This window comes from Ursus arctos, unplaced genomic scaffold, assembly GCF_023065955.2.
Source record: "Ursus arctos isolate Adak ecotype North America unplaced genomic scaffold, UrsArc2.0 scaffold_21, whole genome shotgun sequence".
NCBI lineage: Eukaryota > Metazoa > Chordata > Mammalia > Carnivora > Ursidae > Ursus > Ursus arctos.
The window spans coordinates 47,270,235-47,297,702 of record NW_026622886.1 but is presented as its reverse complement, the minus strand read 5'-3'; the positions used below and the strand labels follow the sequence as shown (position 1 = coordinate 47,297,702).

Below are 27,468 nucleotides of genomic sequence, written 5' to 3'. Positions count from 1 at the left end.
ATCTTGCTAGAAACCTAGGAGACATTGGACTTGTATGTTAAAACAACGTTGGACTGGAGACATTGGACTCATATGTTAAAACAACATTTGTGATTAATTTTTTGTTTTCAATATTTAACTTTTGGGGGTAATTTCATGATTTCAACGTATACATTTGATTTAAATTTTGGTGAATGTCCCTTTTTTGTCATTTGAAATGAAATCTTACGTGAACTTGAGCTCTGCATTCTGACAGAAAAAAAATTCTTTAGAATTTTATTTTTCTAAACATTGTGATCATTATTTTTGTTTGCTACAAGAAATTAAATGACTGAGATTCTGAAAAAAAAATGTAGTGCTTTCCCTAAAATAATCTTGTATTCTATCTACCCAGATAACAGGAGGATCCATGCCATCATTGGCTACTAAAACTATTTGTCATGCCAAGTTCTTGCAATTGTGTAGGATTTTTTTTTCAATGATATTTTTATTTTTTACCATTTGATTGACAGATATGATGAAAGTCACTGGTGGCCCCTATTAAAAACAAGTGCTGCCATGTATTAGCAACTGAAAATACTCACCTTTCATCTTGACAATCTAAAAACGAGCCTAATATTCTAAATGTCTTTTCCAATTTTTTTTTAAAGATTTTATTTATTTATTTGACATAGAGACAGCCAGCGAGAGAGGGAACATAAGCAGGGGGAGTGGGAGAGGAAGAAGCAGGCTCCCAGCGGAGGAGCCTGATGTGGGGCTCGATCCCAGAACGCTGGGATCACGCCCTGAGCCGAAGGCAGACGCTTAACGACTGCGCTACCCAGGCGCCCCTACCAATTTTTGTTTTTTTAATTTTAAAAGGGAATATTTTGGTGCTCAGTCCAAGTTCTCTCAGGAACCTTTAAACTAATATAGTACCAGTTTTTTGAGAGGACTTGCATGTATGAAAAATGACTTGTATGGGCAAACTGAGAAGTCTAATGTGGTTTCTAGCTAAACAAAACATGGAGGGCAACATCTGTATAGAAATTCTTTTTTCAGTTTATGTATATATACACTTACACATAACATATGCACATATATATTATTTGAAACCATCTTATATAAACTTTGTAAGCTTGAATTTCTCTGTCTATAAATTGGAGATGTGAAGGCTGCCAGGATGCATTGTAATGAGAACTATGGAAAACATACAAAGTATTTATCTAGGTAAATCTATCCTACCCCCACCTCCTCCCTCACAGAGGCCTTCCCTACTCAACTAGCTCAAGGAGCCATTTCCCCCACTCTTTTACTTCGTATAAAACAATCCTTTTAATTTGTATCCCCTGCTAAGGCAGAGACGTGTATTCATTTGCCCCCAAATTCTCCTTAGTGAGTCTTTTATATAACATGCATTCACTCATTCATTCATTCAAAAATATTTCTTGGAACTTACTTTTATTGAGGTGGGGAAGTGTGATGAAAAATTGAAGGCCCTGCCTTGATGGGACATAAAACCTGTTGTTGTATTAATAAGTAAATTTCTTTTCTGATGGGCCCAAATTTATTTTATAATTGTGCAATGGTTTCTAGGGCTGTTATTATATATGTATCAGAATGGAAATAAAATTAGTCTTGTTTTATTTTTTCAAAATGTCTTTATAATGTTTTTACTTTTGCATTCAAGGGAGTCGTCTTCGAGTGCATATTTCTGACTTGGAGACAATCAGTAAACCTTACGGATATCCCTTGTTATTACTTTCTCCCTTTGAAACGAGGGAGCCAATTGCCAAGCTTTTCTATAACTTAGGGCTTAATGAACCGTTATCAGTTGTGCCTGCCAGTGTGTGTCAGTTTCTCTTTAGAGAGAGCATTTGTGGTCTTTCCTAGATATCACTAATACGACAGTTTAGAATTTGTGTTTGGTGGGGATATGTACAGTAATGCTAATACTCTGCCATTTTGGAATCCCATACTGTATCCATGTGACCCAAAACACTGAATAAAATATAAGAAAACAGATGTTTCCTAATATTGCCTTATATGGTGTTGTGAGAAAAATGTTTGAGTTTACAGATTAAAAAAAAAATTATGATGTTAATTCCTCTTAAACACAATCTAAAACAAACCCTTTCCCACTCATTTTTATGCTGGAGACATCTTTGTGAACTGATGTAACAAAAGAGTTTTTTTTTTTTTTAATTTAAATTCAATTAGCCAACATATAGTACATCATCAGTTTTTGATATAATGTTTGGTGCTTTGTTAGTTGCATATAACCCCCAGTGCTCATCACATCACATGCCTGCCTTAGTGCCCATCACCCAGTTACCCCATCCCCCCACCTTCCTTTCTACAACCCTCAGTTTGTTTCCCGGAGTCAAGAGTCTCATATGGTTTCTCTCCCTCTCTGATTTCTTCCCCTTCAGTTTCCCCCTATACCCCTATTGTCCTCTGCACTATTCCTTATGTTCCACATGTGAATGAAACTACATGATAATTGTCTTTCTCTGCTTGACTTGTTTCACTTAGCATAATCCCCTTCAGTTCCATCCCTGTCGATGTAAATGATAGATATTCATCTTTCTGATGGCTGAGTAGTATTCAATTGTATATATGAACCACATCTTCTTTATCTGTTGACAGACATCTAAGCTCTTCCCACAGTTTGGCTAACAAAAGTGTTTCAAAGTAAATTTGTTGTCTTAGTGGCTGCTACATGAATAGATGATTATTTGTTGCAGTGCTTCCTACTGGCCCTCAGGCCTGGAACACCCTTCTCCTTGTCCTTGTATCCCCTTGTTTCCTCTTTATCTTCTAAGAACCATTGCTTTCCAGGATTCTGTTCCTGTCCATCACTTTCTCCAGGCTAGTTAGTTATCCCTTCTCTGCTTTCATAAAGCCACGCACATAGTTATTTCACTTACCACGTTTTTCATAACTATTTGTAAGTTTGCATCCCTAATTAGACTGTGAGCTCTTTGATACTAGAGACCATACTGTGTTCCTCTTTGTAACTCTGTAATCTAATGTAGTATCTGGCATATAGATTTTGCTAGTCCGTTTGTGCTACTATATCAAAATTCCATAGACTGGGAGGCTTATAAACAACAGACGTTTATTTCTTACAGTTCTGGAGGCTGAAAGTCTGAGATCAGGGTGCCAGCGTGGTCAGATGGAGGCCCTCTTCTGGGTCATGGATTTCGTGTTGTATCGTCAAATGGTGGGAAAGACAAGGCAGCTCTAGAGCCTCTTTTAAGGCACTAATCCCATTCCTAGTCACCTCCCAAAGACCACACGTTTTAATACCATTCACTTAGACATTGGGTTTTCAACATATGAATTTTGGGGGACACAAACATTCAGACCAGAGCATAGATGGTACTCCATGTATGTCCATGAATGAATAAATAAATGCTAAGACTTTCGATTGGATCTGATTCTTCATTCAGAGGAAAGAGCCTGGAAGAACTAGGGGCCAGAAGGGAGAACACAATTGAAGGAAGATTTGCTTTTTCTGCTATGATAGTGGTCAAGGTTATGCAATATCAAGGTTATGCAATATAGGGGTAATAATGAAATGAAAATTGATTGAGAAAGAACATGCAGTCTAGGCCAGAGAACTGAACTAACCATGAATTAAGATTGTGGTTATGGAGACCCATTGAGAGAGATTCCAAATAGTTGTGAAGGATTTGGAAATAGTGTACAGAATAACAAATGGTGAAATTCAATTGAAAGTAGCTTATTTAAACACCTTGTAATAATTGGGAAAATAGGCATGAAGGTATTGGAAAATTCCTTTTAGTGCCATAAATTATGGATGAATTATCACTGCCAACATATGCTCAAAATAGATTTATTTTGTCAATTTCACAAAGCCTGGGGATAATTTGTATTAATATAATTCACTTAAAAGCTATACGAAATATTAGTAAGTGATATTACCTACCACATTAAGGCCTTGCTCTGTGCCATGGACTGTGCTGCATACTTTTGTATGCATTATCTTTAATACTTAACTCCAGTGCAAAACAGAGGGTTAATGAGTTCAATCTACTTGCCTTTATCACACACCTATTAAATACCAGCTCTGCTATTAAATCCATCCCATTAGAATTGAAAGTCTGTGCTTTGTTACAGTACAGCACACTCTGTCCCAATAAGTGTCTGGCATATGTATACATTTTCAGCCTGAGTTTAGAGTGACAAGCATAAATGTATGTAAATTTAGTTATCTCTTACATGGTCACCATTCATTCATTCATTCATTCATCAAACATGTATTGGTTGGTCCTCTGGGCACTGTACTAGGTACCTCATATACAATGCTTCCACATGCCCTTGTGGAATTTATAGTGGAAGAGAATGACGTTAGAAACACAAATAACTGTGTAACAACAATTTTGATAAAGGCTATGAAGAAAAATATAAAGCCTTTTATTAAGTAGATTACAGAGCAGGATTCTCATGTACTTACTTTCCTGTGGGCAAATGTAATTAGATTTACAATATAGCTTACTGTAACCCAAGAAGATGCTTAAAATAGCTTTAGATAAGTTGTACCGCACCAGCGTAATCAAGCTGAACAGTTTGAAAACATTGGTCTTCCAGCAGCCTTTCCACAGCACAGAGGGAATTTTGGTGAATGGAAGAAAATTGTGTTACACGATCGGGTTTTGAAAGTTTACCAAATGTCAAATCTGTATTCCAGCATGGGAAGGTGACTTTGAAACTGTCTCAAAAATGACCTACATCTGTTCACAAAAAAAAGCATAAATATCCATGGAGACAATTATTATACTGACCTTTAAAGAGTAGTATCTATCCTGCTGCAACTCTGAACATGTGGGTTTTATACTAAAATATTGAGAGTATTCATTTAGTTTGAATATTTGGCCTCATATATTGCTCACATTTGGCATAACATCTAAATAGCAGTAAAGCCAGGAGGATTTATGTCATATAGGACTTAATAAAGCTGGATGGCCAAAATAAAACAAACAATTAAACAACCAAAAAAAAAAAAAATGGAAACAAAGCAAAGCAAAACAATGTGAAACATGGCCAGATGTTAATAACACTGAGACCCTGTCTTTATTGCAGTTCAAGGTTATAAAACCCTAAATTTCAGTTTCAGAAGTTACCTTAGGGCTGTATTGTGATGATATTATAACTAACTGGTAGTTAAGAAATTTGTGAAAATTGCAGAAAAATCTAAATCGGTGATCTCTGTTTATTTGATTTTGATTTCCTCTCCAACAAACATGTGTGTTATAGCTTGACTTCTTTTTCCGCCCTCCCCTTTTCAACTCGCTTCATAAACAGATGGAAAACTGGTAATTTCCTGACAGTTGGAGATATTTTCGTAATTATCTGCAAATTTGAAAGGCTTAAGACTCGATTTCTTAGCTGTCAGGGAGCAGTTGAAATGCTTTTCATGAAATAAGTGTAAATGTATTGGAAGATAGAAGTTAAGCAAGAAACCCGATATCATAATTGAAAGTCATTATCATCTATCAACTCTAGATATTGTGGGGCTTTCTTATTATCACCTTTGCTGGGAGTTTTTTATCCTGCCAATACTTCTCATTATCCTCTCCCTTATGTCTTTCTTATGCACCACTCTCACAGAGGAGGAACTCTTAACTTGGGTCTTGAGGAATAAATAGGAGCTTGCCTAACAAGAGTGAGAAGGTTCCTCAATAGGCATTGACGCTGACTAAGGTAGTAAAGACACAAAGATGTGACACAGTATGGGAATGAGCTGGAAACTGAAATTAATTCAGTGTATATAGTGCAAGGGAAGAAGTGGCATTACAGGAGACTAGAGGGGGGTTAGATCAGATGGCAAAACCTTCAAAGATCAAGAAGAAATGATCACCTATCAGGTGAAGGCAGGTGGGAATGAGTGAAGGACTAATTGGCATACAGGAATGTGTACAGACAAGAGCAAGACTTTCTGAGACTTTATGCCTTGTCTGATGGCCTTTTCTGAGAATAAGAAGCCAGATGGACCACAGATGATGACTGGGGGTGGTTAGGGAACTTGAGGAGACAGGAGGATGTATAGAACTAGAGTGGAAAGAAAAGGGAAATGGCAACAGGTGTGAGGAAACCTTATTGGAGAGGCATTGAGGAGCATGCTGAAATTGAAATGTATAGTGACATAGTGACATCAGTCTACACGGTTAATCCATTTTTTCCTAGTTCTACTCAGCATTATAGTCACAAGGCCCATTCTGAGTTTGGAATTTTCAGGCTCCTTGTTGCAGGAAGACAAAGGCATGATGATGTTAATATTTACTAAGTATTTATAATATGCTAGGAATTATACTTAGTACATTATATATGTTGTCATGTTCATTACCTTCTTTCCTATGAGGTATAAGTGTTATCCCCATTTTTAAAAAACAAATTGAGGATCCAGTTAAGTAACTTTCCCAAGGTATTTTACCAATAAATAGCAGAATTGGGATTTGAATGGAGATCAACATTGCAGCTGAACAGAAAAGAAATGGAGGTTAGAAAAGGACTAAGAGTTTGGGAGAAGACGTCAGTGTTAAGGGAGTGGAAAATTTTAAGGATTGATGGAAATAACATTTTTAAGGTTGCACGAAAGATAAGAAACTAATTGAGTAGACTTTTAATGTTTCAGACTCCAGTGGTAGAGGCATTCAGCTTGGCTATTAGGTTTAAGTTAAAAGGGAGTTACTAAAATGAGAGTGGGAGTGGAGGTCATGAATTCTCTGGAGAAGATATTGATCGTGGTGCAAGGGTATTGATTATGCATATTGATTATGCTGGAACTTTAGAGTGAAAAGAAATGGGTTTTGAAGAAATGACCTGAAAGCCGATGAGTCTTCGTATTCAGGGTAATACAGCTTGGTGAAAGGAACTTAATTGAAGAAAGATTTCCTTGTATAAGTTAAAAAAGAAATGATATAAAAGCCACAAAATGGAACTAGGAATTTGCTGAGCCTGTGTTCTGGATTTGATGATATGGATATGTATTCAAGGGTACTACTACCTGTACGCTGTGAGTCAGGTCTTCAAGGAGAAAAGAATGTGGGGGGACAACACAGTGTCCATGCTAGGAATAAGAAAGTTTGTTTATTTAAAAAAAAATGGGAGAAAAAAGAGGGAGCTCAAGAAGATATGGTGGAAAATGTTAGGAAGGACTTCAAGAGGATGTGGTAGGGTGGAGAGCATAAACCTGATGGGAAAAAATACCTAGCCCCGGGAATGTGAGATCAAGATAGAGGATTAGTGATTAGAGGAACAGTTCATTTAGAGCTTGTGAGTGATGAGACCAGAGGCACCAGTGGAATTTGATGGCTTCAAATTTGTAAATGGAACTTTGATATAAAGGTATTTTGCTTTTTTGATTCCAAATAGTGCCATGACTTGACTTCAACCACATTAACATATGAACTAAGTGGAGGGGGTGCTGTCTAAAGTTCTCTAGGTGCTGGGCTGATCCTTGTTGGTCAGTTCAATATAAAAGTTGGATAAAATTAATTGGATTTATACCTCTGGTTTGTGATCTTGCTCAATAGAATTTTATCTAAAAAAATCCTAAACCTGATATTAGTACATATTTTGTAGACATATCTTTGTAATATTTCACTTGCTCAAAGCATTACACTGTATTGTTTTAATAGTTAGTGTTTAGGATTTATATGTCATCATCTTTTGATTATGAGAACAGATGCCTAATTAATGATATTAATTTCCATTGCTATTTTTAAAAACAACATAGTCTCTTAGCTCTGTGGCAACTATAATACAAATTAAGAATTTTAAATTGGCTCTATCTATACATTTCCTTGTTCCACAATGCATGAAAAGGGAAGGTGGCTTATATAAAATAAAACAGCCATGACACTGTCACATGAATTTTCTCATAAAATTCATCAAAGTTTAGCACTGGATGTGTTTTTACACACCACATAGTTTGACCATCCCTTGGTGACTGGTGCAAGCATTCAGGATCTTTTCATGAAAAGTACGTCTTCTAACTGTACGGTAATTGTGGAAAGAAAGAGTTGGAGCAAGTTTGAAGTTGGAATATTGGCTCCTGCTCCTAAAATTGTGTAACCCTGAAAACTTGGCTTCTCTAAGCCGAGTGTTTCCCGCTCTGTAAAATGCGGTTATAAGTATTATCAAAGAATAATTGAGAGGATCGGAGCAGTCCATTTAACTTTTAAATACCTGTGATTATCAGAGGTTATATTTACATGGAACAAAAATCTCTGTGTAGTTTTCTAACTCATGTGTTGTACTTCAGCTTCCTGGAATAACATTGGGAAGCTGGAAATTATTTTAAAACAAAGTTTCACATTTAGTCAATTCTGATGTTTGTGGAGCAGTCTGGGTTTGACAGCTTAGTAATAATGGTTTACTTTCCCCAGAGATAACTATTGAATATCCAACTAAGGCCAGGCAAAACTATGTGGGAATCCCCGGGCCAAAACTGGTCACTAGAGGAGTCCCATGTGTCCCAGGTACAGTCTGATTTAATGTCCATGCTATGCTCAGGTGTAGGCCGGGAGCAGCCAGTGGAAAGTGTGGACTCCGCAAATCCAGCAATGGATTTCAGAGCTCAGCAGCTTGGGACCTTGGTCGATTACATTTCCTCTAGTTGAAGGTTTTGAGGCACAATAAGAGGACCATACCATATTTGTCCACCCTACTAAAATGTAGAAATAATATTGCTAAAGGCTCTGGCGCAATTTGCTTCATAGAGTGAAAGATAAATGTAAATTTGGCCGTCAGGGAGACAGCAACTAAGCAGCTAATAGAAGCTCCTATATGTTTGTCTCTCTTCGCATTTCCGATGTAAGCCTCCCTCGCAGCCACCCCCACCTCATCATAGAAAGATACTTGGTGACACATTAACAAGACAGGATCATGAAGATACGCTTCTGCAATGTGTTTTGGGTTTGTCCCTCTTCATGGTTAATTTTCAGTACAATACTAAAGAAATTATATTTGTTACCATTCGATTTTCTTTCATGTTTGACTTCCTCAATTAGAAGGGAGGACGATTTATATCTCCATAACAAAGATACATGAATGAGATTAGTGCATTCAGGGTTTTTTTTGTTGTTGTTTATGTTCTGCAACAAAAACCTTTTGTTTCAATGTTTTCTCACTTTGTGTTCATCCTGAGATGGTATAAGGCATTTCCTTAGATTCTACTCATATGATTTTATTACACTTGTTTAGAGATTCTCGATTATACTGCTTATGAAGGTGTGCAATAGAACGTCTTGAAGTTGGCCATGAAAAGGGCTACATAGAGTGGCTGTAACTACTGTTTCCGTAGTTGTATGTAACAAGGTTTGGGCGAATCTGTGTCCTTTGACTTTCAAAGATCACCTGTGGTGGTTGTGTCAACTTTAAACAGTGGATTTGTTTTGGGATATCTAAGAGTATGACTTGGTGCCGCATGCCAGTCATTGAAGCAAAAGGAATGTTGCTCGTTAGCTTTGCCATAATGTCCTCACTGTTCTCCAACCTTGGGTCTGTCAGCCACTTATCAGCTGATGTGATTTTACATTTTTCCCTTGATCATTGATAACTTACTTTAAGTTCTCCTTTAAGTGTTTGCCATTTGCTTCCAAAACAAACATGTGTTCTGGGCTTGTGAGGAAAAGAAGGGAGAAGGAGATTTAAAGGAAAATAATAGAAGGGTTCTCAGTTATTTTTGGCTTTATTACTAATGCTAACTACTGTCATAAAGTATGGAGCTATGATTGAGGGACTAATGAATAATTCATTTGAAGAATTTTTTCTTAAGCCCTAATGAACACTGACTGTTTATAAACATAAATGGATGATGCTGCAAGTTTAAGGGGAAGACTGTCTCCTAGGAGAAGAGGATTACATGCTGTTTCTTTTGAAAGTTTGAGTGTGGATTTATATAGTGTTAAATATTCCTTTTAGCTTTACTATGTTTTCCAAAACAGTTCCTTATTTTGGGGGGAATTCTTGTCTATTGTGTCAAATATATCAATAAAATTACCTATTTCAGCTAATATACTTTTTCATTTTTATCACTGTAGGTAATAACCAACCATGTATAAAAATGAATAATTTCTCTCCTCTACATCATACACTTGGCCCTTTTAATAAATACTTGATAAAAATGTATCTTATTTATGTCTTAATTAAATTTTTTTCACAAGTTAGAAAAGATTGTGAACCTTAGGTAATGATTTTAGTTGCAATGAAAATTCCTGTCAGTTAATTGTGAGACAACCATGCAGCAGACATAGAACTCTATGACACCACGAGGTATTTAAATAGCAATATTGAAATAGCTGCTGGTTCTTTCTAAAAGGTATGGCCATTTAAATCACCTAAGTAATGGCCTCTGGAATTACAGGATTAAAAATGCCATATTTTTTCCTACTTGATAGTTGGATAAGAGATTGGACATTAACATAACCTTCCAAAGGCTTAGAGATTCCTGTTTATTGTTGTTGTTTTCTTTGCTTCCTCTTCTTATCTGTGTTTATTTTCAGCAGAATGGATCAAGCAATTTCTCTTGGCTTCTAACCATGAAATACACCTAAACTTTAGGTATTGTTTTTATATTCAGGGGACTATAAAATAAGGGTTTGTTTTTTTCAATTTGTAAAAGCCTTTGTAAAACTTACCTGTGATATAGACTTGCATGTTTCAGAAGGTCTTATTTCATAACTTTTGTACAAGGTGAAGAGTACTCAGAAGGTCAAAGAGCATGCCAAAACAAATAGAAAATGTTTTATTTCATATTAACTACCTCTCTTTAAAAAATATGTAGAAGATGGGTAGGAGAAGGAAGGGAAGAATGAAGGGAGGGTAAACAGAAGGGGGAATGAACCATGAGAGACTGTGGACTCTGGGAAAAAACTGAGGGCTTCAGGGGGGTGGTGGGGGACTAGGATAGGCCGGTGATGGGTATTAAGGAGGGCACATATTGCATGGTGCACTGGGTGTTATACGCAAATAATGAATCATAGAACATTACATCAAAAACTAAGAATATACTGTATGGTGACTAACATAACATAATAAAAAATTATTTAAATAAAATAAATAAAATAAAATAAAAAATATGTAATGGATATGATCATATAACTGTCAAATTAGTCCTTTTGTTTTTTCCTTATCAGCCACAAACACATACTTTGAAGGTTTGTTTCTGTTTTTTTTCTTAGAAAGGTGCACATTAAAGCAAATGAGAAAACTTTTACTGTCTTGCATATCAAAACACTGTAAATTAAAATTAACTCTGATATCTAATGTTTTAGAATAAAATCAGAGAATTTCTAAACTCACATTCTTTTTTGGGAGGGACGGGGGTGTTACCACCTTGAGATTATGACCTGAGCCAAAATCAAGAGTCTGACACTTAAGCAACTAAGCCACTGCAGTGCCACTAAACTCACGTAGTTTTAATAGGTTTATAGTTGAAAAACGAAGAACAGAAAAAAAAAATCCTTATTTCATCATTTTATCTCATGTGAGAATCAAAATATGAGAGACATTGCTTAGGCATGGGGTAAGGAATGTAATTACTGCAGACAAAAGTGGATTGTAGCAAATAGTACCAATATATCATTGTATCTATAAATGCAGTGAATTCAAAATTATATACTTCAGTGGTAGTCACTGAAGTCAGAAAGAAATTTAATTGTAGTAGGATGTTATGTCCTTAGATATGTTAACTTTATCATATAAATTTTATTTATTATGGTATGATAATGCTAGTACTTTTATAAAACGTATTCTAATATTGATTCTAAATTTAAATGGATTTAATTGTCACTGCAAGGAAATTCTTTGCAGGTAGAATTGACAAGTTTTCATGTGATATTTACTAAAGGAGACAATTACATGTCCCTAGTCTGCTTATTTATAGTCTTGGAACTTAACACAATAAGCAGATTGACTGCCAATCTCAAATTCCTTCCATTTTAGACTATAATGTCACAGTTCTCTGGTGAAATTAGGTAACAATACTAGTGCTGTCCAAATGACACTGTATTTCCTCCATTCTTTCCTCTTAGTCTTTTCTCCTGTGAAGTATATTTAAATAATCTTTAAAAAATTTTGATGATCTTAATTTATTGTTAGAGCTTAGAAATCTTACTCCTGCTTTAATTTTTTTAATTAATAAATTTAATGTAAATAGAGTTTTCATGTATTTATGTAACAATTTCATATTATTGCCTTATAAACAGACATATACATACGCTTATACATTATCCTACCAAAAGTAGAGGGAAGAGTCTCCCAAAAATTAAAAACAGGTATTGTTTTGAAATCCCAAATACATTGGACTGAAGTGAATCTCTTTGATGTTTTTGTAGGAACTCCTTATCACTTTGGGAAACAGGATTTGAGACAGAAAATGCAAAGGCGGGGCACAAACAACAGTTTTGATGTAGGACTCGTGGTGATGTGAAGTAATTTAATTAACTCTGTCCATATCCAGAGAGGGCCTTTAAAGAAAATCTTGGAGATTTAGGGAAGTTTCAGCCAGTGCAATAGAATGCTACATTGCTAAGTCTTTCAGAGATGGAGTTGGATACCTTTTTCGTTTTTTTTTTTTTTTGAAACGTGCATCTCAACAGTTAGTTGGTTATTCTCAGATTCTTTTAGGAGTCACTCTTCAGATGTGATGCTTTCCTGTGAAAACTTAGACTTGGGAATCTTGGAAACCAAAGGACTCCAGGATTCTCTGCTGACAGAATTTGTGAGCCGCCTCAATGTGTCTAGTTAACGCCAAGTCACACTGCTTGTGGAATTGGTGGATCTTAATGTGAATGGGAATATTGACTTGGCTGGTGTTTAAATCTGTTTTTAAACTAGAACGGATTTTAAAGTTGGCACTAATAGCCTTTAGTCCTTCTATGACTCCATATTCAGTGTAATCTCAGTCAAGAGATTAAGCTTCAGTTTCTCTGTGTATAAAAGAGAGCTGGATGTAAACCCTTCCTCCGTCAGAAGAATATTTTAAAGGTAATAAATGATAAATTTCAATAGTAATAAGCATTATGTTACTATTACTAATGTGAATGCTGGTTTTAAAATAAATGTGGAGACTATAGGTGATGTAGTTTTTTGCATGTTTTTTTTGATGAGGTTTGGTGGGGTCCAGAGCCAACAGCCAAGAAAGCTTGAGGTGTCTTTGGTGCAAAATGGTGGTTTTATTAAAGATTTAAAAAAAAAAATATTTGTCAGAGAGAGAGAGCGCACAAGCAGGGGGACAGCAGGCAGAGGGAGAAGCGGGTTCCCCGCTGAGCAAGGAGCCTGATGTGGGACTCGATCCCAGGACCCTGGGATCATGACCTGAGCTGAAGGTGGACACTTAACCGACTAAGCCATCCAGGCATCCCAAAATGGTGGTTTTATTAAAGAACGGGTACAGGACCTGTGGGCAGAAAGAGATGCTGTCCCAGGATTATGAGGAGTAGCTGATTATATACTTTGGGGTTGGGGGAAATAAAGATAAGGGAAGTTCCAAAAGGATTTTTGTATGCTAAAGAAGATTCAGGGATATAGGAGGCCTTGCTATCATCAAACTGAGGTTGTTTTTGTGTCTAGCAAGGCATTAACATTAAGACAGGTAGGAGCTTCCTGGAGGAACATTATACTCTGCCTGCCTCAAGAATTTGTCCACGGGATGCAGGTTATAAAGACATTTAATTTTAACTACATTTCCTTCTGCCTTTGTTTCCCACATCATAGGTACATTTATTTATTTTTGGAACCCTTTAAAAATAACTATAATTTGAACAAAAATAACGATATTGAGTTTCTTATATTTGTATTTTATTTGTATAAGGCTTTCTGACTTACAGAGAGTGTCCACACTCGTGGTTTAATCTAATTTGGTTCTTGATACAGTCTTGGTGTAGAGCAGGTCAGGTGTTACTACCCCACCGTGTAGAGGAGGAAACCGGTGCTCAGCACTGAGTCAAGACTCATAAATTGTTCAGAGAGATAATTTGAAATCAGATGTTCTTGTAACCAATAACTCTTTTCAGAATTATATTTAATTGGCCAAATTTCCTTTTGAATTTGGATTGCTAGCTATTTTTAGTTGTATTGTTAGAGGAACGTGATAAATTTACAAAGCCGTGTCAGCGGTTTATCACGAACAGTTCCTAGACCAACTTACGGTCTTCTGCCTCAAGTTCACGCACTAATCACAGTATGTCCGTGTGGTAGACAGAATCATGGCTCCCACATCCTACTCCTCACACCCTATGGAAATGTTACTTGGTGAGGGAGAAGTTAGGGTGCTAATTGGATGACCTTGAGATTATCCTTGATTATATGCCTGGACCCAACGTCATCACCAGGGCCTGATAACTGAAGGAGAAATGGCAGCATGTAAAGGACTTCAGGTGGCATTGCTGGTTCGGAGTTGAAGGAATGCAGCCACAGGCCATGGAATATGGGTGACTTTTAGAAGCTGGAAAAGGCAAAGAAACTGATGCTCCCCTTGGCCTCCCACTGACACCTTGATTTTAGCCCAGGAAGACTTCTGACCTTCAGAGCTATAAGATAAATAAATTTATGTTGTTTTATGCCACTAAGCTTGTAGTTGTTTATTACAATAACTATAGAAAACTAATACAGGCTGACACTGCAACTGTAGGGGAAGCCTGAGAGTAGAGGGAGTTATGCCAGGGTGCCATTAGGTCAACCATGGGAGGGATTTGCTCCTTTGATTTGTTAAGTTTTGTCCCATACTGAGCGTCTCATCTTTGAGGCAGGTTATAGTACGTCCTACGGTTCCTTTGAGATACATGGTTTGCTAAGGGGACTGGCTGTGCCTGTGTGTTCCTTATTAGTTAAATGCACAGATTATGGATCCTGAGTAGATGAGTTCAAATCCTGGCCTTGATTCTTACTAACTCTAATCTGCTTAAGCATCACTTCTTTCATCTGTGAAATGAGAAGAGTAAAGAGCATCTTTTTCATAGGGCTGCTGTGAGAATTAGCCGTGTTAATTTATGTTAGGTACTTAGAAGGGTACTTAGCACACAGTAGGGGCTATATAAGGATTACCTGCTGTTATTATTATTACTTTTATTCCTTAAATATTATACTCTCTAGAGTCATACTTTATTTTCGGGTACAATCAGGAAAGTGTCCAAAACTTCAGGGTGAATGCCTTTGGGGTAGAGTCATTTTAATGCAACTAAATTCTCTCAACTTCATAACTTGCTATTTAAGGTAATTTTTAAAATCTCTTGTACTTTTTTTTTTTTTTAAGATTTTATTTATTTATTTGACAGAGAGAAAGCCAGCGAGAGAGGGAACACAAGCAGGGGGAGTGGGAGAGGAAGAAGCAGGCTCATAGTGTAGGAGCCTGATGTGGGGCTCGATCCCAGAACGCTGGGATCACGCCCTGAGCCGAAGGCAGACGCTTAACGACTGCGCCACCCGGGCGCCCCTCTCTTGTACTTTTAAGTAACTCTTTTCCTTGTCTGTTCTCATTATCACTAACAGGTGGATGGAGCAAATTTTGCATATTCTATAATAATTCACTTCATTTAATTCATGTGTATTTCTATTTTACCTGTCATCCAGTGTCTTTAGGTTTGTTTGTATGTCACTGTTTCAGCATGCACACTTCTTGGTTCTAGGAAAAGTATGCAGCACCCTGTAAAAAGAGGTCCTAGATTAAAAAAAAAAAAAGTACTTTGCAAGTGAGAAACTAGTCTGAACGTTGAATTTTCAGACATTCCGTTAAGAGAGGAGCCTTAGAAGTAGATGGCTAGAAATTGCTACTTCTGTCGTGACGTTCTATGTGTGTGGCAGGGGTGTGCTGGGTCTTCTTTAGGCCCGACGGCATATATTGGATCAGCCTTTTGACTTTGGCCATAGCAGCTATATTCCAGGGTACAATATATTAATTAATTCAGCCAACATGTGTCATGCACCTCTCAATGTCAACAGATGAATGAAGTCTGTTCAAGGCTTCCCTCGTACGGTGGGGAAGAACCAGTGATCCCAGAAATACCAGAGTCCTAGTGGTGGAGTTAGGCTGGATGTGAGATCTACTCACTTGGTCTGGCTACCTACACACAAGGCCGGTAGGAACATGCCGTGATTTCTTAAATAGTTTGTGACCATGCGTTGTTCTTATGGAATAACGTATCTCTGCTTGTTTTTTTTTTTTTTTTTTTTTTTTTAACTCCCCAGGTTTTCTCTAGCAATTGGATATTTAAAAACCACAGGCCAGTTAAGTATGTGGTTTAGAAACAGACACGGAGAATCACATGTGTTCTTTTAGTTAAATATTTCTATTTTTCTTCAAATACGTTTGACATCTTAGTGGTGCCCTTTAGTCAGTGCTTTCAGCCTCTATTTTACAGCCTCATTCCTCCCACACTTCACTAAATCGCATCTCATTTGCCTGGCTACAGCTAAAAAATCACAGAAAATTAGGAGGGGCTATCCCCAAGGCCCTCAATTGTGTGGAAACGGTAGGTCACTGTGTGGCCTCAGAGAAACTTTTGAACACCGCAACTACAAAGGATATCACTCTTTCTTGCCTCTGTTTTAACTTAAATCCACAGTTGACAGGGGGTGGCAGAAAAGAACAAATTATTTGAACAAAAAAGTCACTGGAATAATGTCAGTGGAAGGTTTCAAGTAAATTATATACCAAATACCTTGTCATGTTTTCTTTACTTCTATATGCCTTTCTACCTTGATGCCACATCCACAGATCAGTAGGGAGGTAAACTGAGCATGCCTGACAATATTCTCCCTATTAGTCATTCCCCTAAGTCACTCACCGTCTCCTCATCTCCATCATCCACATATACAAACCGTGGATTCTGTGGGTTAATGTCAATGGTGATGACCAATAATTGGGCTTTTCTTTCAGGCAGGATGGCCAGATTTTTTTTTTTTTTTTAAAGGATAGGGAAAGTGTTTTTTTTTTTTTTTAAAGATTTTATTTATTTATTTGACAGAGAGAGACAGCCAGCGAGAGAGGGAACACAAGCAGGGGGAGTGGGAGAGGAAGAAGCAGGCTCATAGTGGAAGAGCCTGATGTGGGGCTCGATCCCAGAACGCCGGGATCACGCCCTGAGCCAAAGGCAGACGCTTAACGACTGCGCCACCCAGGCGCCCCAGGATGGCCAGATTTATATACTCTTGGCAGTGTCTTAAACCTAGGGAAAATTTTAAATTAAGTATTTAGTCTTCTCCATTCATGGTATGGTCCAGAAGTAATAAATTGTGAGTTCCTGCTATGAGCAACTCAGTCACATTTGCTAATGTGTCCATGGAAAATCTGGTGAATAATGAATCTATTGGTTTCAGATACAGGGGAGCACATTTCTATGATATTGTTCTGATTATCAAATCCTAACATTTCTTAACAGCCTTCTGATGTTGTGACAGATGCCTTGAGTAAGTAGTTTTACGATTTTGGTTCTTACCTTTAGTGTATGTGAATGTATGTAGCAATGAGTTAAATTATACAAGAACTACAGTATATGACAACTCTAATAATACTTTGTATCTCTATTTTAGCTTTAATAATTCGGGCTTGTTAACTATATATTAATCTGTCTTCATTCATGGAAGAGTGACTATTTGAGAAAAGAGAACTTGTCTTATTTATCTTGGCATCCCTACTATTCCTAACACACTAGCTTTTGTATTGTATGCTAACTGCTCACCAAATGTTGGCTAAATTGATTAATTAACGCAAGGGAAAAAATAGATTCAGCTAGTCCTTTCAACTCATCTATTTAATTCTTAAAAATAATGCTAAACTAGAGAATGTGGCTTGGATATCTCATCAAATGGGGTTTCCAGTTGAACTTATTTCCAAGACGTAGGCATTTCCTTTGTAGGAACAGAACTTGCACTAGTAAAATTATTACATGGCGTAGACCAAACCAGAATGCCCCTCCTCTGTAGGAAGGCACATACAGGTAAGAGAGAGCCCAGAAAGGTCTGTACTAAGCTTGCTTAGTTTTTTTTCTTCTTCTAAATTCAGCCATCACATGGGAAATGAACTGAAGTGTTATTTTACCAGGAGTATCTCCATAAAGAAATGTGAAAGCAGTAGGTAGATCAGAAGCCTGAGAATCACAGAGGTTAGATAATTTGTTCAAGGTAGGAAGTAGAGTGTATGTCTGAACCCAAACTTTCTAACACTAAATCAAACACTTATTTTTAAAGAATCCTTTAAAATAGTGTGAAGAAGGACAGCAAGGAGCTATGCCGCACCATGGTTGGAAATAGAAATAGCTGGTTCCCCAGGTTGATGAAACCTAGTGAGTAGGCTGGGGCCCGCCTGACAAGGCCAGCCGAAGGCAAAGAAGGTCCCTGTGCTCCATCTGCAGCTCAGGCGGACACCAGGAAACCAGAGAGGAGTAAAAAAATTGAAGCCGTGTTATTTTTATTAAGTCCTAGGGTGTGGTTATAACTCCTATGAACTGCCTTTACCATATGACTTTACATTACTTTTCTTTTTTTCCCAGCTCTCTTGTGATACAGTTGACATGGAACATTGTATAAGGTGTGCAGGGTGATGATTTGCTACAAATATATGTTGTGAAGTTATTATCACAATAATAATAATAATTTTCTTCTTGTTATGGTGAGAACAATTACAGCTCTACTCTCCTAGCAACTTTCAGGTGTACAAAGTGGTATTAACTGTAGTCACCATGCTGTCCTCACATCTGCAAATGTATTCATCTCATAACTAAAAGTTTTTACCATTTGAACATCTCTTCGTTTTCCCCACCCTCCAGCCCTCCACCATTCTACTATCTCTATGAGTTCGATGTTTTTAGATTCTGCATGTACATGAGATCATCCCTATTTGTCTTTCTCTAACTTACTTCACTTAGCATAATGCCCTCAAGATCCATCTATGTTGTCATAAAAGATTGAATTTCAATCCTTTTTATGGCTGATTAATATTCCTGTGTGTGTGTGTGTCTGTGTGTGTGCGTGCCTCTGTGCACCTATGCATATCATATTTTCTTTTTCCATTCTTCCATTAATGGGCACTTACACGTTATTTCCATATTTGGGCTATGGCGAATAATGCTGCAGTGAACATAAGATCACAGATATCTCTTCAAGATAGTGATATCTTCAGGTGTATGTATGCATAGAAGTGGGACTCCTGAGTCACATGGTAGTTCTATTTTTAATTTTAGAGTAACCCCCATAATGTTTTCCACAGTGGCTGCACCAATTTACATTCCTATCAGCAGTACACTAGGGTTCCCTTTTCTCCACATCCTCTCCAGCATTTATTTCTGGTCTTTTTGGTCATAGCCATTTTACTTTTCTTGCTTATATTCCATTGCATCAGCATTTGAAGGTTTTATGCTTCCATTTAAAACAATTTAAGGGACGCATGGCTGACTCAGTCAGTAGAGCATGTGACTCCTGATCCCAGGGTTGTGAGTTCGAGCCCCACACTGGGTGGAGAGATTACTTAAAACTAAAATCTTTAAAAAAATGAAATAAAATAACTTAAAAAATTTTAAAGGTTTTTATTAACTTTTAGTCAAGATATAAACTTATTTTGAAGTGTGGAAGAATCTCATACCTGGTTAGGTATGACTGGGCCAGTAGATGGAATGTTGCCTTAAACTCCATTTATTCGTATTTTGTTAATGTCTAATGTCTCTGTAGTATTTTTGAAACCAAGAGAATTAATGGCTTTTAATTTACTAATGGCAGTGAAAAGTCAAAGTACTTTTAGTTATAAGATGAATACATTTTGCGGATGTGAGGACAGCTTGGTGACTATAGTAATAGATAGAAACTACACACTTGATCGTCTTATTTTGTAACCTGTTCCCCGGTATTCGTGTATGTGTGCGCATGCGTGTGTGTGTGTGTGTGTGTGTGTGTGTGTGTGTGTGTTTGCATGCATATAGACGGCACAGCCATCTATGGTGTGTCAATGTTGGGAAGGGGAGGCAGGGAGTTACTGACCAGTTTTGACTAGGAGTGTGCCATGGTCTGGGCTTATATTAGCTGTATAATTTAGACAGAGATATTGAGGCTTTACTCAAATAGATTGGATGCTGGGATAACAATTGGAAAGCTACCAAATTTATTGAAATTAAATGGTTCTTGTGGGAAAGAAGAAAAGGAGATAGATTTGATTCCTTGTGGCAGATAGAGAAAGGGAGACAGTGTTGCTGACTCTGAGACTTTGAGCTGAGTCTCTGGCAGGATGCTGGTATATTTAATAGAAAGCTGTGAGGTCCCAGTGCATGCTGAGGGGAATGGCAGAGAGCTGAGTGGAATCCAAGGCCCTGGACTCGAAAAATATTTTAAAGCACTCTTTCTCTGAACATGTTTCCTAGATTGGCTGAATATGGTAGGATCTTCTGTTGACTGGATGACAGTCAAAGAAGGAAGCCTCTTAAATGTTTCCATGTACACAAATCACTCTTCCATACTTCAACTAGTGAGTCATTGTTGTCGGCAAAAAGGGGGAAGTGTGTTGAAATGGTAGAACACTTGTATATTTTGTGTTTAGGACCACGTTGCTCCAATTATATTTTCCTGTGGCATGTTGAAACCTGAAGGCGATTATTCTGTGAAAGCAAATTTAACTGAAGACTTTTTCCCTTTTATGCTTATCAAGGTTAAAAAAAAAGATTCCTTTTTACATTGTAGCTCTGAGGAATAAGTAACTCAGGATTGTTTTCTTCTGCTACGTGCTCTTTTTATGTCTGTTATAATTCTGCAATTCAGAAAATAATAGGATCGCAATCGGTTGTGCAAAATGAGTGTTTAGGTTATGGTACAGGAAAAGAAGAAGAAAAATAGTTTTATTCAGATGAGAAAAGCAATCCATTAGAAGTTTACCATTATGTTTGGGACGTATTTGATTTTTTTTTTTTTCTCTTCTGACCAGCTCCCTGCTTTTCTTACCCTAAGTATAGACCTGAACTTTCTGCTCTGTGGAATTTCTTGCACATTTTATTCAGATGACAATCGGGCTTTCCACATTAATTCAGTTTTCACTCCTTAGTCGTAATACACAACATCAAAATCTCACAAGGGAAATGTACAAATGCTGCGTGGAACTTGGGAATAATGCTATAAACAAATTCATTGCCAAGAACTTATTGTCATGTTTCAAACGCAGAATTAATAACCTGTTCCAAGAGCACACATGCTATTCATCAAGGTATTCCCCTGAGACTATATTTCCTCTCTCTACTGTCCCCACTTTATTGAAGAATTCTAGAAACTGGAATTTTAAAAAGTCTCACATTATCATATTTTTGAAATTGCTCTTGAGAATTTGTAACCTTGGCAAAGGTTAGTCACCTTCAGCCATTTTTCTCCCCAGGGCTCATGATGAACAAGTCTGTGTTGCATGTGACTTTTCTTTTCTCAAAGGTTTATGTAGCAATAAATACAGAGCGGCTGTCTGTATTTATCTCACATCCCATAGAACTTACTTGTTCAGCTTTAATAACATGATTTCTCTGTGTGTTAACTAAGATTTCTCATTTTAAAAGAGAGTCAAATTGTTGAATGTTTTAATGTGATTCCGTAGGTGTCCAAAGTTGCATATTAAAGCCAATTAGTTATATTTGCCATTTTTTCTACTTCAGCAAACACTAATTTAAATTAGGGAATTTTGGCTTTTTGGTAGATCTGCTAAAAATGTGTATTTAAGATGATAAAATAATTTAGTAGGAGAAATATCTTCTATGAAGAAAAATAAATTCTGCATTAAGAAAGCAAATATATTATTTATAATGAAGAGCTCTTTAAATTTTTCTGACAGACTCTATTAACAGAACAAACCATAGGCTCTGTCATTTGGATAGTAATTTTTCAAGGATTTGATATTGTGATAACAATAAGCAAAATCATACAAAATAAGTACAAAATATATTGGAGAGCCTCCTTCCAATTCTAATCTTTCTAGACCTTATGTTAAGTTACTTTCTTGATGATAGAATTTTTACATATCAAAATTAGATATATGTTTGTATTTCTCATTTTGTTTAACTTTAGAAATAATACTAAGTGGAAAATATTAATTATACATTTAAGAGCTTTTTAAATGTAGCATTCTCAGTATAATTAATAGCATGCTTACTTAATGAAAGTTAATAATCATTTCTTTGCATAAAATTGAGTCTCATTGTCATATTTGCAATATATATAAAAGCTGTTGATAAAGCACTTGATTTTCTTGAAATTTTATTCTTCTACTGTTTTGAAAAATAAGCTACTTTGAGGAATAGCTACAGAGTACAAAATGAAGTTATTAATTGATTATTCACCTATATCCCATCAGGTAATTTGACCCCAAATAAACATAATTAAACATTTGCTAGCTACTAAACACTTTTCTGTGTTGGAACGAAGGTATTTGAAGAGTTGTCAGTAAAGATGTTCTCTGCTTTTGATCACCAGATACACTACGTAATTGTGAAATCCATAGTACGATTTGTTCGGTATATTACAGCTTCACTGTATATCTAATTTTGTATTAGGCAAAATTTCTTAACTCCTTTATTTTATTTTATTATTTTATTTTATTTTATTTTATTATTTTATTTTATTTTATTATTTTATTTTTTGAACTTAGTTTTAATAAAGGAGACAGAAAAATACCACATGTCATATTATGTAAAGGCATTTGTTTTATTTCATTAAATAAGTTAGAGGAAATGTCCAGAGATTATTTATGTTATTACTTGGTTATTGTAACCAGTATATGCATTTAGAAATGCAGTCTATTAAAATATTTGGGGGGCTCCTGGGTGAGTTAGTCAGTTAAATGTGTGACTCCTGATCTTAGCTCAGGTCTTGATCTCAGGGTTCTGAGTTCAAACTTCGTGTTGGGCTCCATGCTAGGTGTGGAGCCTACTTAAAATTAACTAACTAACTAAATAAATAAAATATTTGGGCAGCATATTTTACAGCTAGTGCCTAGTGTCTCAGGTCACAGACCACTATAGTGCCTAGGTCTCAATAATGAAGTCTTTTACGTGGAGAATCAAATTCCCCTCATCCACTGACCATGGGTAGGATGGCCTCTTGCTCAGTGGAAAGGAAGAGGGATTTGGATCCAAACTAGAATTGGAATCCAGGACCCATTATTTATGAGCCAAATGGCCTTACTTAGGAGTAATCAAAACTGTGAGCTTCAGTGTCCTCATAAAGTATGTATCATAATGTCTATATTATATGGTTTAGAGAATGAGGTCGTGGATATAAATTGTTTGGTAAAAAAACTATCTAGCATATGAAAAACACCCAGTAAATGATAGCTCTTCATTTCTCCAAAGGTTAGTGTATTTCTTGAAATACAAAGATGGCCACACTGACCCACCATCAGAATCACTGTCACACTCTTAGTTGAGGACCCTTTCTGACAGAGGGCATGATGCATTTATAGAATGGCTGGTCGAATAAAGAGTGTGATTTGTGTTAAGCAACTAAAGGAAGCTAACTGCTCCTCGAGGAGTTCAACACATGACCTTGGCCTCTTTTTTTTTTTTTTAGAGGTTTTATTTATTTATTTGAGAGAGAGAGAGAGAGAGAGTGAGCATGTGAGCATGCGAGCAAGCACTTACAGAGAGGGGGGTGGGTGGGGGGAGGGGTAGAGGGAGAGGGAAAAGCAGACTCCCAGCAGAGCAGGGAGCCCAACACAGGGCTCCACCTGGAGCTTCCAGGGCTTGATCCCAGGACTCCAGGATCATGGACTCTTAATGACTGAGCCATCCAGGTGCCCCTGACCTTGGACTCTTTAAATTGTTCTTACCTTATTGAATTATCTAGTCCTAGACTCAGTGAAGATTCACTGGCACATTAATTTATGTATTATAGGACTTTTGCAGTATGTTCCAGACATGATACAAAATCACATGGTGGTAAATACACTTGAAAATTTACATGATATCAACTCAGAGAAAAAGAATTAAAAGATTAAATTTAGCAGTTCAAATTGACATACTTGGTTACCTTCTTTACCAAGGATATAATTTAAGCCAAGGTAACTTTACAGTGTGATAAGTATGAACTCACTGTGCCTGTCAAAGCATGTTCTTCAAGAAAAGAGAGGGCTACCTTTCCCCTATTTGAGAGAAGAGAGAGGAAGGGAAAAGCAGAGAGTCTCTTGAGGTATGTGTGCAAGTTTGCTTCTGGCTAAAAGTTAATCATCAGTTGCCTCTGTTCTCAGCTCTGAGCCCTGAGCAAAGTGGAAAACTCTTGTTCTCTATTGAGGTAACTTTTCAATTATACAAATTGTACCTGTGTTAGGCTATTCTTTAGATTATAGACTTGTGGATTTTTTTTCATTTCTTCAATATCAACTGATTTCATGTTCTAGGCTAAATGAAAGAAGAGTGAAAAACTCTAAATGTTGACTAGTCCTCTAAAGATTTTGCTTTTTGAGTTGTATGGAGTTACAGCTAATGAGGTATTCTGTGGTTGCTTTAGGGAAATAGGATTTTGAAATGTTTTTCTAAAACTAACTTGTCGTTCTTAAGCCTCTTGGCTGAACGATGCATTAATCATAATTACTTAAAATAATATGGTATATTATATAGCCTGCCAAGTCTTCATTAGTAAGGAAGATTTTAAAGTTCGCTTAACACTGACATTTTGAAAATAACACTGTCTTTAATCACTAAAATTTCATTTTTATTTGATGTTATATAACAATGTCAAAGATAATCTGGTTTTTCTTATTTTAAATCATTGTGTTTTATAAATGTCTGTGTGTACTTTGCTGAAAAAATTGTAAAAATAAATTGATTTTTTTATGGGGCTTAGGTAATTTGTTCCCCAAATGTTTGGGATTGTATTATGGCAAGATAAGGAGTTATTGCCAGTTACATTGCAGGTGATGCTATCTGTATAGTTTAGATGTAATTAAAGACATCGCTTACTAAATTTTACAGTTTTCAAAGCTGGTTTCTAAAAATAAAAATATTTGCTCTATACGTTTATAGAGTAATTATATTCTGCATTGAGTTTCCAAGATAAAGAGAGATATTGCTTAAGCCACTAGAGCCACAAATTAGAAGAATTTATGTAGAGTCCTGTTTTTTTCTAGAGTGTCTGGCCATTGTTATCTTAATTCAGCAAGTATTCCAGGCCAAGAAAACTTATTTTACAGGTTGTATGGAGACTTAAGTGATAAAGATGAGTAAATATTAAAAGCTAAATTTTATTGTGGTAGTTTTCCATTTCCATTTCTTTTGAACTGCAATTAAATGTCAGTCAATGATCAGTGATTTTGCTGTTGAAATTTGGAACTAGCAGGAACCTTGTATGTTATATACAAGGAGCTGAGTCCAGAGAGGGAAAGTAACAACTATTGGGAGAGCTGGGACTAAAACCAGTCTCTATTTACTGGGGGACAATAGAGTTAATGGTTTATCAGTCAGCGTTTCCACTGTTTTTGAGTGGGAAGTCATATTTTATGCCTTAATACATTTTTATTTGGAGGTATAGCTAAATAAGCACTGGCATTTAAGGTATAATTCTCTAATGATATTTTCCAGATTCACTCTTGACATTGCTAAAATTTGTGTGTCCATTGATTATCGTGCATATAGTCGCATCCTTATTTCTGTATATGGACTTTCTTAGGTATATTTAAGTTCTCAAGGCTAGAGAAGAGAGTATTGCCAATACTCAGTTTGATACACACTAAAACCATGCCTGCATGTTCATAATTTATAACTTAATGTTTAAGTGGCTGTGGTTTCACTAATGAAAGAAATGTAAAAATGAGTAAAAAAAATATGCAGGTAAATATGAATGATCTTCATTTAAATTTTGAAACAATCTGCATGCCATCGAGAGATAAAACAATTATTTGACTTATGATGATTTAAAAAATTAAGTTTTGAGACACTGACAATTAAGACAGTGGTTTTTTTAAAGTAGAGTATGTATGGATGACTTATCATGTTTTTAGTAGACTCTTCTATTCATCTTTTATTATTAGATATTCCGAACCAGGCCTGCTCATATTAAAATGTAGGTACTGTTCTAATTCACCGTGTCCATTGGATGTTCACCTTCTTCTCAGGTGTCCTTTGGGAATATGCAAATCAAGTTACCATCAAAAAGTCCTCTCTGTTCCTTTAGCCCATTATCAGATGTACTCCATGAATTGAACAATCAACTAAGGCTCTTTGGCATTTACCTATAGATAGCGCCTACACACACACACACACACACACACACACACACACACACACACACCCCGGATGTCTCTAAAAGATAAACACAGAGTACCAATGCTTTGAGTGCTGTAAAGCGTAAGTGTTGGAAAACCTAGCTCAAAGCCTCAGCATCACAATTAACTTGCTTTGCAAATCATGGGTAAATCACATAACCTGTAAGAGCCTCTCTTAAGTGAGTTAGTTATAAAATGGGGGCTATAAAAAAACCAAAAATAACTAAATACATAAATGGGGTTTATAACAATAATAATAGTATTCCTTTGCTTGTTTAGTATGAGAATCATGTGAATTTATAGAAGAGTTTACCTGGCAGACTATAAATCCTTATTGAGCTCTTCCTAGGGCTGCCACAACAAAATGCCACAAAGTAGGCGGCTAAAAACAACAGAAATTTATTCTCTCTCAGTTCTGGAGACCTGAAGTCTGACATGAGAGCTTTGGGCCCTCTGTGCTTTCTTGGAGGCTTCTAGGAAAGAATCTATCTTGTCCTTTCCTCTTCTGTCTACTGACAGCTCCAGGCTGTTGACAGCATGACTCCGATCTGTGCCTCTGTCTTCACGTGGCATTCCGTCTGTGTTTCTGTCTTCAGCTGGCCATCTTCTTATAAGCACACCTGTCATTCTGGATTAGGAGTCCACCCTACTCCAGCATAACTGTTTCCAAATAAGGTCACCTTATGAGGTATTGGAGGTTAGGACTTAAATGTACTTTTTTTTTTTTTTTTTGAGAGACACAGTTCAGCGCATAGCCGTCTACTTCTGATTCTCCCCAAAGTCATGTCCTTCCCATGTAAAAAATACATTCACCCAATCCCAATATCCTCCAAAGTCTTAACCATTCTAGCATCAGTTCTCAGTCCAAATTCTGTCTAAATCAGTTAAAGAGTGGGACTTGGGATATTTGCCCTCAGGGGCAAAATTCCTCTCCATTTGTGTATCTGTGAAGCCGAGAAAGTGAGTCATCTGCTTCCAAGATAAAACAGTAGGACAGATATAGAGTAGATATTCCTCTCCAAAAAGGGAAATGAAGGAATAAAGGGTCACTGATCTAAAGCAAGTTTGCAACTTAGCAGAACAAGTTCCATGAGGTTTTCAGGCTTGAGGACAAGTCTCTGTGGCTCCATGCTCTGTCCTCTGTATCAGTCAGGGTTCTACAGAGAAACAAAACTACAAGATTAATTTTAAGAACTTGGCTTACACAATTACAGGGGCTGGCAAGTCTGAAATCTGCAGAGCAGACTAGCAGGCTGGAAATTCATGTA

At 36.7% G+C, this 27,468-nt stretch overlaps 1 protein-coding gene across 25 annotated transcripts in view; it reads left to right on the top strand.

Moving 5' to 3' along the window:
• SLC16A7 (solute carrier family 16 member 7) overlaps positions 1-27,468 on the top strand; it is a 724,207-nt gene that overhangs the window by 593,790 nt on the left and 102,949 nt on the right. The window contains exon 1 of one of the 25 annotated variants that reach the window (XM_048217847.2): positions 10,502-10,551. The exons of the other annotated variants lie outside the window; for them this stretch is intronic. The gene's annotated coding sequence lies outside the window, so the exon portion shown is untranslated. Of the gene's footprint in view, positions 1-10,501; positions 10,552-27,468 lie in introns of those variants that run through there. 25 annotated transcript variants of the gene reach the window in all.